We start from the raw sequence: 15,838 nt of genomic DNA, 5'->3' as shown, positions 1-15,838 counted from the left end.
AAGAAAATGAAAGGTAACATTAAAATGAATATCTTTTATTTGGATACGTAGTAATGTTGAAAACACATACTGTGTTATACGAAACTGAATGGAACGTTTTTTTTTTGTTTTTTTTTCAGATTAGAAAAAGAATATTCAACTTTAAAGACTAGAGAACAAGAAGAAATGGTAGAAATGAGGGTAAGATATATCAACTATCAGATCTAATGATTTAATTTCGGTATGTTCAAAAGATACACGCAATTTGTATGCTGACGATATAACTCTTCCTATTTAGGCGGATTCTCTTGCTGTCTGTTTTAAAATAGTGAACAATCAGTTACTTTTAATTGATACCTGACTTGTCAACAACTGCCTAGTTTTAAATATTTAGAAGTCACAATATATGATTATATCAAGGGAACAAGTATATGATGATTTAGGTTTTAAGGCCAATATATTATCCAGAGTTGATTCAATAAAAGTTCTTGGAATTCTTATTGAGAATAACCTCAGATAGGATGAACATGATAAAGAATCTCAAAAAAACTTGCCAGAGTAGTCTATCTTGTGTATCAAATTTATTACTCCATTTTCTACAGTCAAATGACTTATTGTTTAAGTGTTTGGAGCTCACATTTTAATGCCTTAAGACTAATCTGGTTGTTACAAAGGAGGGTCTTGAAGCTAATGGTAGGCCTAACTTATAGAGCATCGGTTTCAAACAAATTTAAGGTAAGACTAATCTGGTTGTTACAAAGGAGAGTCTTGAGGTTAATGATAGGCCTAACTTATAGAGCATCGGTTTCAAACAAATTTAAGGTAAAACTAATCTGGTTGTTACAAAGGAGGGTCTTGAAGCTAATGATAGGCCTAACTTATAGAGCATCAGTTTCAAACAAATTTAAGGTAAGACTAATCTGGTTGTTACAAAGGAGGGTCTTGAGGTTAATGATGAGCCTAACTTATAGAGCATCGGTTTCAAACAAATTTAAGGAATATAGACTTTTAATTATTTATCAGGCATGTGTTTACCACTTCATTTGTGTTGCAAGGAATATTATAATATTTAATCCTGAAATGAATTTGTTAATCCCCTATAGATCTATTTTATATATTTGTTTCATCATAGAACTCAAGTTTTTTTTTTTATTTGGCTCCAGTGATTTTAAATAGATTGAACTTTGATCGGTCTACCTCTAGTACTAAGTTGTTTAAAATAAAAATATGTAATGATGTATTTAATAATTATTCTATGTTTGGTTTAACATATGTGTAAATAGTTTTTATTTTATAGTTACTTATCCTTTGTGGCTGTAAATTATCAATTAAACAATAATAAAAAAAATGCTGCACATTCCATGATCACAGCTCTTACAAAATAATAACCTAGATTTTCATCAGGTTTTATGGTTTAAAGTAATTTAGCATAATCACTTATTTGGAACATTAGTGTGATAAAATGTTGAATAGGGCAGATCATAGTTTTAAACATATTAAGAAGCTAATTAAGTATGTATAATATCTTGATAGTGATGAAATATTGTTCAACTAAAAAAAAAATGTCTAAATTATCGTATTTGATCATGTTTTGATATTTTTTCTAATTTGTCAGTTTTTATATTCTTGAAAGAAGTGAAACGTAGTAGAAAGCTTCAGTCAACTAATAAATATAGTGATTGCAGTTTAAACTTGTTACAGAGGTTACGGACAGAAAATAGGATTCTTAGACAAAGAATTGAAAACTTGGAACAGGTAATTAGTTTCGTCTAGTGTTTTGTGTGATCTCTTAAACGTGTTTTAGTTTTTTGAAAATTACCTCAAGCATCATTTTATGTTTAAACAGTAATGTTATATTTTAAGTAATGTAATTTATATACAAACTACCATCTTAATACTATTCTACAGCTATGATAATCTGCTAAGAATGCCACCATGCGCATGTGGGGGGGAAAATACCCTCCATTTTTGTACCTTGATTTTTTTTAAGATAATTTATAAAATAAATACCTATTTACACTGGAGTTTAATGACGGTTTTTATTATATTTCTTTGGTATATTCAAAGAGTGAAATTTTAACAACGTCAGTTTCTTTATTAAACATTGAATATTTTTGTTACATTTATTTTGACTAATCGATTACATTTTTTATAAAGTGTTTATTGAATTTTCATAAATAAATCAGGAAAGTGCTTCACTAGCAAGTAGGCTAATAGAGGGACAAGTTAGTCGAGCCCAGGAAGCAGAAGATAATTTTGCCATAAAGAGGGAACTTGTTGCCTTGCGGGATAAAGAAAATACCATAAAGCAGGAACTGGAACAAGCGTATGAAGAACTGCAAGAAATGCACAAGGTAGAGAGAGTTTCTTGGTTTTCATAATCAGGTAGTAAATTTTATTATCAATGCTCAGTTAATTCTATTTAAAAAAAAAACCTAGATCTTTATAAGAGAACGTTTGATCAAAGTTTTAATATTTACCTTGTATGCAAAAATAAAGCGCACTTGCACAAAATAACTATGGTCTGACAAATATTCAATATTTTAAACCCTTGAAAACATTTCGTGAATCAATCACTGTTATAGACATCCAGTATTGTGTTATGTAAGAATGAATGTATGAAAGAATGAACTTTTTAATATTTACTTTTTAAGTCTCAACCCATTTAGATCTACTGACAATCTGGACTGTATTGAAATCAGAGGGTAAAATGTTTTGTTTTGTGAGAGAGGCTTACAAAAAATTATACATACTAGTGGGACTAGAGAAGATAAATTGTGCTAATTAGTCCTGTCTTACAACAATTCTGTACACTATTTGAGAATTCAGTCTCCATTTTCTTTATTCTTAACGTATCTTCTTGGTCGTAGATTTGGTCTCAGTCTCCTTCACTAGATGCATATGTAGAAGACATTATCAAGGCAATTCAGGAGGAGTTGATGGCTGTGAAACTAAGAGAAGCAGAGAAGGAAAATGTTGTGGAACAGTTGAGACAGAGAATCCATGAGCTTGAAGAGGTTGTTAAATATTTCTTTATATCTAGATGTTATAAAGTTCTCTATTTGTAAACTACTGTAGGAGTAGGAGATTTATTTACTTCTTGTTTACTTTAATATAAGGCCAACAAGGAGCTGAGAGATACCACGCCTGATAATTCCGTGGCTAGCCTCCAGGAAGAGTTGATTGCCAGTAAACTTCGAGAAGCTGAACTTGTTCTGTTTATGAAGGAGTTACGACAGAAAGTTGTTGATCTCCAGGCAATGTGGGAAGTAAGAAATTATGTGTAATATAGCATACTTGGCTACTCAAGATATAAATGATACTCGTGAAATAGATGTGGGAGGTAAAAGAAATTATATATAATGTGGCATGATACTCGGCTACTCTAGTTATGAACAATACTTGTAAAATATAAGTATGTTTTCATTATATCTTTATTCCCCATGTTTTATTAAGTTATTATTTCAAAAGCTGTGAAATAGCGTACAATGAAATCAATGACAAAATTCTAACCAAACTTGAATGATGAAGATATAATTATTATTTCATGTGACAAACAACCACAACACCAGTTGTCTGGTTAGATATTTGTAATTAATCTTTATGAAAACATTTCTTGTATATAGGGAATAATTTAGTGATGACATATACATTAATTATACTTGTTTAAACTTTTACGATTAATATGTTTATGCTTATACAAAAAAATATTATGTATGATATGACAGTGAAGATGATGTTTTAGAAATTTATATATTTTTTTTCAGAAGCACTTAGCTGACACCAGCTGTTCATCACCAACTGAAAAAACAGAGAAAACGGTACTTTTTAAGTTACAGGAAGATCTGATGACTGCAAAGTTTCAGGAAGCAGATGCTACAGCTGAACTGAAAGAACTGAGGCAGAAAGTCATGGAATTAGAAACTCAGGTGTGAAAAATTAAAAATACCTCGTGAAAGAAAAATTCTGCTTTAAATTAACTCAATGTTCAAACATTATAGTTTGTCATCTTATTAATGTTAGATTTGTGATTGTGTTATAACGAATGTAGAAATAGTATGACTCATCCTCAGATAACATGATTTAAAAATCGTTTTTTGCCTGTTCGTATTAACCCTATCTTGATAGGCCTTCCTGTGGTCAGGTGTCAAAGGGCATGTCATCACATTTGTAGACTGGCATTCAAAATTTTCTTGAACTACTATTTTATGAATCTATGTTAATATGTTTGGTATAAATTGTAATTCAACTTTTAGTATCATGTATTAGTTAACTTCTTAATTTAAAAGTAAATATTTAAAAAAATCCTAAATAGCAATTTTTGAGTGTCACATGGCATGTTTGGTTCAGTTATATGTGTATGATGTCCAAATAGAAAGTCTATATTTTCTTATGAATTAGAAAATCAAATTACCGATATTGAAAAGCTAGAATATAAAATAAGAACTTCCTAGCTTTTCTATTTTTATGAGATATTATTATATTTAGTGAATCAACCAAGATGGCTCTGTCCACTCTTCCATTTTTGGAAATACTTGTCTCTGACATGGGTATAACCAATTGAATGCTCCACTCGATTTTCTCAATCTCTGCAAACTGTGTGTACCTTCGTTTTCATGATACAATAGAAGCAGAAAGGTTTGGAGATAATGGAGCTCAAAATATCATATTTTTTTAAAACCCAAGTACAGCTTATAAATTATAGTGTAATTTTGTGTCATTGATATTGTAATATATGATATTTTGTTATTTAAAAATGCATATATATATATAACCTTAATAAAAATTTGTTTTACATCCTCCACGTGTTAAATTTGACAATGCTTAGCAAATTACGACAAGCGAGTACAAAGTTTGTAAGTAGAAAACATTATTGTTTTCTGTACTTCTTCATGTACTGTTCTATGTTTTAAGAAAAAAAAATAACTGAAATTCAAGAAACTTGTTTTGTGTTTAGTAATAATATATATATACACATATGTAATGTATTTTAACCGAAAGGTGACTGTATTTTACAAAATACTGGCCAAGACTGGTCACTTAGTATCGACCAGTTTTATACTATTGGATATGGTAACATAAGTGCACATGTGCCACGTCATTGCAACTTCTGTAATGGTAGTCGGACATGGCTCAGAGGTCAATAAAATTAAAAAATTATGTATAATGTTATGAGATTTAAGCTATTTAGACTAAACTTTTATGGTTTCTTGTTATAATTTGTAGCCATTCTAGAACAAAAAAAGTGTAATTTATATGTATTTCCTAATTTTTTTATGGAGGTTACAAGGTCGGTCAAATTGACCAAACCCATATGGAGATACAATAATGAAGATATAAGATAAAATATAAAGTGTTTTTTCAAAAAGTGGTCGATAATTGTTTGGAGATTATAAAGATTTCACATGTGAAATTTGACAATTTTCTGATGCATAAAAATATTTGTAATCTTTAAATCAAAATTACTTTGCGTGTTAGATAGTCAGCATTTGAAAAGAAAAAAATGTATGAGCAAATCATAACTTCAAAAATCTTAAAACCTGGTAAAAAAACTGATACTTTGTATACAAAAAGCCTTGTAATGTTTACTGATATTCTGCAAAATTTCGTAAAAATACATGTACGGTACTAAAAGTTATAGTTTGAAAACTATAACAAGCACAAAATGGTTGAGATTAGTCCCTTGGAACAAGCCTGTAGTGAGAGAGTTTAAGGAGATAGTGTATGAAAGGGACTAAATATACTTTGCTTATGTAAAATAAGACTGCTCTTCACTTAGAAGTTGCATACAAATTCAAAAACATTTCATATCTACTAGGAATTTAACTGTCTTGTTTTCTTGAGCACAGAACCAGATGAGTCTGAACCAACTCCGACGGCAAGCAGATGAAATGCAAAAATTGCAGGAAAAATATGATGCAGCTCTAGAAAAAAATAGTGAACTACAAGGCCATTTGAGAGAAGAACAACGAAGAAACATGGATGTAATTTCACAGGTTTGTGAGAACATCAGCTTCATGTAGAGTCAATTGACCTTAAGAATACTGATGTGAATTTTTTCTCGGTATATACATTGTTAAATTTGATTTAATTTTAGTATCCAGTTTCCTCGAATTAAAAAGTACACCATTTTTATAATTTTTGTCATTAATGAATAGCTTGTTACAAGTAACACAAAGTTTAAACTGATCTGTCAATTTAAGTTATATCATGGGCTTTAAAAGGTTAATTGTGTGGCACTTTTGGTTTCACTTGGAGCCAAAGCTCTGATCTACTTATACAGGCTCACTGCGAAAAGTAATTGTTGAGCATTTGTTATGTTCAGAGCCACTCGAAAATAACCGTGAAATCTACATTTTTATTCTTTGAGTTATGTCACATTTTGAAACGTAGATGATAGTGTGATTAATTCCTAACAATTTGGTGTAGAATATCCTTCTTGTGAAACAAAATTTGGCATCAACATTATTCACGCCTGTTCTCCCATCATTTCAAAAGTGAATGTTGAGCTTTGCCTGTGGCACAGCTTTTCTTACAGAAGACAAGACACCATTGTCCACAATGTATATAATTCATTTATTGCTTTCCTTGATTTTCTGGATTATCAGATTAGTTTGTGTATTAATGAACTTGCCTTTATTCGGTACCAGCCTGATAAAAGTTTTCCAACTGATTTAATGATTTTATCAGTTTTAATGTACAAAACTTCAACTTTGCATGTATGCCACGTAAACATTTCATCATTTATCAGTTTTTGGTTTACTTTTCTTTCAACTAGAATGTTTCTTATTACTTTTAGGATTTGCTAATGTAATATAGATGAGATCACTGCATTTATAATAGTTTATAAAAAAATTGGTAAGCCATTTCTGTAGAGTAACATTACCTTATGTAATTAGTAAATATACACACACCTCATGTAATTTTTGCAAATACTAATTGACCAGCATGTAAAATGCTCCATCAAAGAGCATAAATGATCTTGTGTGAATTAAAATCAGTGATTCAGAGCTGCATTCCTTAGATGAAGGAACAGCAAGTTATGTCGAAGATTGGAGAAGTTGAGCAATCCCAAATCATTACAGAACTAAAGCAGAAAGTTTCCTTTTTGGAGATAAAGGTAGTGCATGTTTCAAATAACCTTTCTTGTATTAACATATGCATATCTTTTAAATAGCCTTAATTTGAAGGAACAGGTTTTTTGTTTTAAATATGAAGTCTGGAAACTTTTATTAGTAGTAATTTTAAAATAACCTATAATTACTTGATTTATACGAAGTACTTAATAAGGCATGTTCTACAATTGAAGTTAAATTAGATTTGTCATGTAGGTTTATCATAAATATTTTGATAGCATCCTATTGTATTGTTGAGCCTGTATTTATTTCTTACGAGCTAGGAGTTAAAACTCCATAACAGTGGTCAGCTTTATTTGTCAAAAAACTGACCCGCAACTGTATAGTAGCTTAAATATTTTATATTTGTTCAATATTTCGTCTGTCTTTATTTATCCAGGAAATATGTTTAAAATAACACCTTTTTATTTATTTATTATTATTATTAACTAACCAAAACTGAGATAATCTGTGGTATGAATTTGTTGTATCTAAGGTTCTATTGTTTTTAATTGTAGAAACATGAAAACTATGATAATTCTTTTTTTTTATTAACTATAAAAAAAACAAAAAACAAGCAAATCTTCTTTTTTAACACCCTACCATACCTGAGAACCTATAAAAAAAACCTAAATTAAACTATATGACCTTTTATCATTTTGAATAACCCTTATAATTAATCCTTCAAAGCCATATAAGCACGGGCTCTTAACGTTTAAGAACTGGTATTATTAATCTTAGAAAACAAAAATAAACTACTTATTTATTTACTTACAAGAACCAGAAAAACATTCTTAATAACCATCTAGTCCTAGGATATAATTTAGTGTTAACCACGTGGAATTGAAATAACCCTTGTTAACCTTTCAGAATCAGGAGATGCTTACTGCTGGACAGTTATCCACAGGAGGGGAAAATGATGAGGTCAAAGATCTCCATGACCGGTTAGCCGAGCTACAAGCTGAGGTTACCACTTGCAAATTTGTATAATTCATCAAAATATAAAGTGTATTGTTCTAATGCATTGCTGAAAAATTTGTAAATTGAAATTTGCTTGAATACAAAATACACCTTAAAAATAAGCTATCTCAGAATTTATTAAGTATGAAATATCGTGACACTTTATCTCACTGTCTTGGAATTGATCGAGTATGAAATATCGTGACACTTTATCTCACTGTCTTGGAATTGATTGAGTATGAAATATCGTGACACTTTATCTCACTGTCTTGGAATTGATCGAGTATGAAATATCGTGACACTTTATCTCACTGTCTTGGAATTGATCGAGTATGAAATATCGTGACACTTTATCTCACTGTCTTGGAATTGATCGAGTATAAAATATCGTGACACTTTATCTCGCTGTCTTGGAATTGATCGAGTATAAAATATCGTGACACTTTATCTCACTGTCTTGGAATTGATCGAGTATGAAATATCGTGACACTTTATCTGTGACACTTTATCTCGCTGTCTTGGAATTGATCGAGTATGAAATATCGTGACACTATCACTGTCTTGGAATTGATCGAGTATGAAATATTGTGACACTATCTCACTGTCTTGGAATTGATCGAGTATGAAATATCGTGACACTATCTCGCTGTCTTGGAATTGATCGAGTATGAAATATCGTGACACTATCTCGCTGTCTTGGAATTGATCGAGTATGAAATATCGTGACACTATCTCACTGTCTTGGAATTGATCGAGTATAAAATATTGTTACACTTCAACTTGGTAGAGTTATCCATTATAAACAATTTTACAGCATTTTAATATTCTAGAGATGTTATTCTTAAGTTATAGTAAATTATCTACACAGCGCTCAAAAGAAAGTCATCTACCTGTAGAATTAAGTCTTATCTGACAATATTATAAATTTTCAGTATCGGGCAGTAATTAAGAATTCTCATTTGCAATATTCTGTTTATGATCGTTGTTGCCAAACCATTATAGGAAAGATTCCATGCATTTAAAACTGTCAATTTCACGTTAATCTTTAGTTGTATGGAAAAATCATATATAAAAATGCAGTTATGAATACTATCAATGATAAATTCAATCTTTTTTTATCACCAGAAATTCCTTTTACTCCTCTAAAGACGCAACCATTGTAAGAGCTTTCCGAAGTTTATCTTTCTTTCACCTTGACCAGATGGGAAACATTAGCTGACTGGTCAGATATTGAAATACTGGTGACTTTATTTTGTTCATTTTACAATGTATTGTTGCAACAAAGTTTTTTTTAGAGTAAAATATAATTTGATTAAATTGCTCGGGACTTAACAGTGTTTCGTTGTTTTAGGTGATGCAACTAGAAACCCAAAACAGAAGACTGACGTCTACAGTGGCTCTTCTTAACTTGTGCCAAGACAACAACAATAGAAAAACTAGCACGACATCAGCAGGGTCTCTTGGCCATATCAACAGCCTTTTAGGGTTAGCTATTAGTAGAAGTAACAGCACCAAAAATAGCATAGTGAGCGACCGACTGCTGGAACTAGGAACGAAGCAGCCTCAGTCGTTCAACAAAGATTTGCTCAAGAATAGGAAACATAATGGTGAAACTTGAATGCTGCTTCAGTCAGCTTAGGCTTTTCATTCAAGACAGACAGACACTTATTATGAAGACAAGCACTTCATCTTATCTCATATAATGAAATGGTTATTCAACAACATGAATTAATAAAACAGAAAATTAAATACCTAAAAAAAATTATTAGATTTGGTATGTGGTATTCTTTAAACATGAAACATTTAGAAAATAATAATAGATTAGTACATTTAGTCATTTGTATTACCATCTACATTTGTTTTATATTAACCGAGTACTTACTGCATATACAAACTATGTTAGTTTTGTGATGGATATCAGAATGGTATTGAAACAACAATTCATCAGTTTCTCTGCTGAAATGGTCATCTTGCTGGACATCCAATGTACATTTATGTGCCAACTTTGATTTCATGGTTTTGTAATTGTGGGCAGTTTCGGCATTGTGATCTTACACTCCAGTGTAACTTAAGTTTTATGAAATGTTTTTTTGTGAGGTAAGTTTTATTAAATGTTATTTTATCTTTATACTTGAAAAAGGTATTTGATAAACTTGCCACAACTGGTGTGAGACACACGGATAGCACAAAACACGAGTATTTTGTTTTTCTCACAAAGACTATGTTCTAGTGAGGCCACAAAATTTGATAGGTATGATATTAAAATTGTTGTGACAGTTGATAATAATTTCATATCAGATCTTCAGAGATTGAAGTCTTGTAATTATGCTGACATGTCTAAAGATTGCATTGTTAGGTTTATTAAAAAAAAAACTACTGAAGTTTCTAAAAACTGAGGATATTTAATAAAAATACTGTACCAAGTCTCTACAGATGATAAAGTTGGGTTATGATGTAGTGTTAAGTCTCTATAAATATTGTACCAATTTTTTAATTATGTCGTGTGTTAAGTTTCTAAAGACGATGAAATTAGGTAGTTATGCTGTCTCAAGTTTCTAAAGGTGTGCATCTGTAAATGATTGTTAAAAGTTTGTGAAATTGTGTTACGTTATTTTTATTTCCTGATTATAACTTTAGAAGGAAATGGTTTGAATGTATTGAAAGATAAGAATATGATTTTAGGTAAGAACAAGTTGTATGTACATTCTGTTACCTTATTCATGTTTACAAGGAATATCAAAAATAGTTGAAGGTACGAAAAGATAGTTTATGGATAAAGTTGCGACCATTACGTCTATACCGTACTCGTTATAATGACTATTTTACAAGCATAACCAAAGCACTATGTTAGTGAACAATTATTTGTTGATTTCACAATTAATTTAGTTAACTGTACAAACAGACTGGTAAAAAAGTCTGTGGGTGAACTGTCAATGGTAACTTAATGTTTAACAGTCATTGAAGAAATGTTAATGCGTGTGTTAAGTGATAATAATCAATTATATAGCAGTGTGATAAGTAGCGTGTTCTTGAACGGTTTGTATATATATATATAACTAAATCTCACTAAGTACCTTAGTCAAACACGTTGTTAATGCTAGAAATTAACAATATATATATATATAAAACTTAGAAAGTTAAAATATATCCAAACTGAAATTAATATATTCATCAGTGTTAAAAGAGGAGATTGTTTATTTTTGAGATTTCCATATTTATTCAACACTTTCAAGTGTAAAAATAATTTTGCAAATAATTGTATAAAGAGTTTATTGAAGAACTAAGTGCCTTAGTTTAAATAATATAGTTTCATATTCAGGGACTTGCATAGTGTAGAGGTTTTGTTTTCATCTTAAGCTAGATCATTAATTTCTTTATACAAATCTGAATAATCATGAGTAAAAATAATTAACATGATTTTTTTATTAACAAGCCCGCCACCTGGACATTAAATCTGCAATTATTATATTTTGTATGATATTCAAAGCAGTTTTACTGCGGTTGTTGTGAATAATGTGTTGGCTTCTTTGTCAATATTAAAGGGTTAGTGAATACCTCTGTGCGTGTTTGAACTTTATGTCAATTATAATGTTTTCTCTCAAAGCATATGTGAATAAAGGAAGATATTGGCTGATCAGAACCTGTGGGTTAATGTGTCAGGCTCTCATCACATTTTGGGGCTGTGGGTTCTTTTACCCAGCTACCATCAATGTGAGGGAGAGCCTTGGTGTAGCTCTTTTTTTTTTTGCAAATATCCAAACTAATCCTCAAGCAGCATCTTGAATTATGATTAATTCTGTATACAATTTTTATCTTTGCATTTGTTAATCCAATATATATATATTGAGATATTTTTTTTACCTGAAAATAAAGAGCTCTTAATTATTTCCTCAAATCACTACATGCTGCTGTGAGCATGTTCTTTACAGGAATTATCATGTAGCTATAAACATACAGCAAGAGTTTTCATTTGATAATAACAATTGGGAATTGTATTTTTAGTTGGTGTTTGTAATATAGACAGTCTACAAATTTTTGACAATACTTTGTACTTTTTTTACTGTACATAACCTATTTAAGAAGTTCGATTTTTACTACATCTGTCCAAGAGAGCAAAAACTAATACCCCTACCATCTATATTGTAAAATGGGAAGTATATATGCACTTGAGAGGAAAATTACTTGTAATAGGACAGGCATCATTCTTGCCATACCAGATCAACCTAACTTTTTCTACAATTTAAAAGTTAGATTAAACACCACTTTAACTTCTACGTACACTATCTATCATTGTTAAAGAAAAATTTAAATCACTAGAAATAACAAGTTAAATGTTACATTTACTCCACTTAAACAGTGTAAGTACTGTTTTCCTAACTTTCAGATCTTGAGCTAGGAGGAGACTTAAGCCAAGAAAGTAATGTTGGTAATGGTTTTAAGATAAGGCCTGGTCATCATGAAAATATGTTTTATTTAGAATACATCTTCACTTCTCTCATTACGACAGTGGTAAAAGTCACAAGTAAATAGGCTCGGCAACAGTGATAACTACATTTGACGAACAACTTAGTAATAATGCTTAAGTAGCAACTGTTGTGTTAAGGTGAATTATATTTGTAAACATAAGAAGGTTATTATACTTAACTGTCATCAACTACGACATAGCTATTCATGTGGTTACAATGACTGCACAATTAGAACAGTATAAAAAATATTCCATGTTACGCAATCTTTCGTCTTCAAAGTTGTTAATATCAGTACGAAAACCTGTCATTAACATAATTTTCTTACTCGTCAAAACAGCAATAACTAAAATATATTCAAAATTTCCATATCAACTTCAACCCTAAATTTCAAGAAAGTATTTGCCAAGCTGAAATGATCATCTAGCAACAGATATTTTATGGCAAGTTATCTAAATCGCATCTTTTTCATGCCTTTGTAGTTATATAAATTTACAATAGTCAATTCAAATTTTTATTAAGTTAATTAATGTAGTACCACTTATTGATTATTCACTTTCAAGAGTATTATCACAGACAAAAGTTAATTCTTAGTAGAAGCTTTGATTTATCAAATTAAAATCCTGTTCTAAAGGCACTTGCTAACAGTATTTCTTTTACAGAAAACATATTGCAGGCTTTTCAGTGGACATTGTTCATTGCCTTGTTTTGCTGAGCTTATAAGCAAAATGGAAAATTTTTTGATCAACAATAAACTAAGTTTCCCATCCAAAAATAAGTAACTCGATAAAACTATACATGCCTAAGTCAACTGTTTGGTAACATAATCCAGAGGAGATAGTGGAAACATTAACCAACCCAGTTCAAAGGCCACCATGATCGATGGAGGTGTTAAAAATTACTATAAAAATACCCATTTATAAATGAATGTAAGCAAAGCTAGAATGCCAGGTCTTAGAAGAGCTTATTCCTCCAGATTTTGAGAAATAGTGGTAAATTAAGGATTTTTCAAAAAACGTACTACTAAAAGTTTTCCCACAGTGCATTTTCTGATGACAGATAAAACTACATCATTACAATAAAATTGAGAATAGCCACATCATGTGCAAAAGTAATGTTAAGTTCCTCTATGCATGCCAAACTTTCTTTAAAAGAACACAATATATCACCAAAATTGAGTGTAAATAATTTCAAGTATGAATTATTGTGGTTGAATACAAATCAATGCATTTTTTCACTCGATAGGAAAATAAACCAATCTATCTGTCCATGGAGGATCAAAACTGCATCAACAGGTTTTTCATTCACTCAACAGTACTTAGAATAAATAGATCAGTTAACAAGAAACACAAGAGTAAAATGTAATTCAACATTCATTCAACTATATAAACTTTTAAAAGTTAATTGAATTAAACAAACTAGTAAGCCTTTCTCAACAGAAAATAAAATACCTTTACTTTTAAAAATACAAATAATTTAACATATTAATATAATACTTCCTCTCATTTCCAGGAATAACTTCATTGTCAAAAACTGGTGAGTCGTTCACAGTAATACATTGAGTACATGATGAAAAATATCATGTGTATTGTAACATACACATAGTGCTATTTCTTTAAATATGTGTACAAAAGATCAAATTGGTCTAGCTATGGTCATGGCCAACCAATCTCTTAAATGTATTTAGGTAGGTCTAAAACTAACATACAATATTAGTATGTTCTAATCAAAGGTTACAGAATTGTCGGCTGAAGTCGCTGAGTGATCTCTTGTAGAAGCGCTGCCTGTCCAGCAGGTAGCTTAATAAAGACATCATCTGTAACTATCCTCCATCCCAGGCTAGACTGTAAGAATAATGAACTTAAATTTTATAGAGAGACTCCACAAGTTATTAAAAAAGGTTACTATACCTGAGTGCGACTCAAAAAAAAACAGGAACGAACAGGCATTTCTGCATGATGTACAATGTATAAACACAAGTATTTTGGTGAGAACAGGCTTTAGAAATGTTAAATCAAGCTACATACTGTTTAGAAAGGGTTAGTGAGAAATTGAAATGCACAATATAAATATACCTTTATGTAACATGAAAGCAGGTCATACAAATGTGCACCAGCATGTCTCGTTGAAAATTTGAGGAATACACACAAAGAAAATGAAACTATATAGATTTACAGGTTTGAATACTCTCCAGTTTTTATAATTAAGAAGTTTGGACTCTGCATTAATTCATAGTTAAGAGTGTAACAAACTTTTAGCCTGCTATTTCGATTACAATAAACTAACTGTTGAACTAATAACATCCATTAAATAAACATGTTTCTTAGGATAGTAGATTATATGTGTATATAATATTTACAAACTTTTTTACATATCTCAATAACATTTTTCGTTTGTTCATAGTTCCTAAAGAACTGTTGCGTTCCATCTGAAAATCTTGAAACCTTGGACACCGATACAAGTAGTCAGCAGGATGTGAAATGCGAGGTCGTTATAAAAGGGTACATGGATGACCCCTGGAATACTGACCAAGCCTGGCGGGAAGTTGAACTCTGGCATGTTCATTATAATACAGCTGAAAATGTTGCTGATAAATTACAGGTGAGTTTTTTTTGAAAGAAGTTGATCATCTGAAAATTCCCAATTCACACTAATCTTTGTTTTATTTTACATTCTTTATAAGCTTCTCAAAACTAAATCCAATTTCATATAATTGTCACATACGTTTATGTTTCAAATTAGACATAGATTAATGGTGTGAGTTTCATTCTTCTTAAGTTAAATTGTATTAATGACTTTTAGCTCAGTTTTTAGTTGGTGTTAGAATCATAGGAAATGTGTATAAATACTATTACAATTTCCTTTTCTTTGAGTTGCACTGAAAAACTTACATTTTATTAATGTATTCTTTCATGGCTATAAAATGCATTAACCCCTTCCATGATTTGCCAGAGTTTATTCAGGCAAACCATTTTGCATTGAATTTTAATTATTTGCCTATTATTATTTTTTTGCATGTTCCCACATATTACAATCAGTGCTCACTAGATGGCATTGCAAATGCGTTTATGCTGATTTATGTATCATAAACACTGGAGAAAAGCAGCATTCCCATCCTTTATTGTAGTTTCTTTGATATAATCTAGATATGTAACATTTATTTATCAAGTACATTTTGTGCAAGAATGTAATAACAGAACATAAAATAATTTGTTTTGTTTTATTAATATATTAAGTATAAGCCATCAAAAAGCAAAATAAACCTATTTTTGAGTTCATTTAAAAAAAAAAAACTGGACAATTCAAAAGGGTTAAATAGAG

General features: G+C 30.4%; 1 pseudogene; it reads left to right on the top strand.

Annotated features, from left to right (window-relative positions):
- LOC106467160 overlaps positions 1 to 11,691 on the top strand; it is a 21,195-nt pseudogene extending 9,504 nt beyond the window's left edge.
- The last annotated feature ends 4,147 nt before the right edge of the window (positions 11,692 to 15,838 follow it).

Source organism: Limulus polyphemus, unplaced genomic scaffold, assembly GCF_000517525.1.
Source record: "Limulus polyphemus unplaced genomic scaffold, Limulus_polyphemus-2.1.2 Scaffold2510, whole genome shotgun sequence".
Taxonomy (NCBI): domain Eukaryota; kingdom Metazoa; phylum Arthropoda; class Merostomata; order Xiphosura; family Limulidae; genus Limulus; species Limulus polyphemus.
This window is presented reverse-complemented; position numbering and strand designations above follow the sequence as displayed.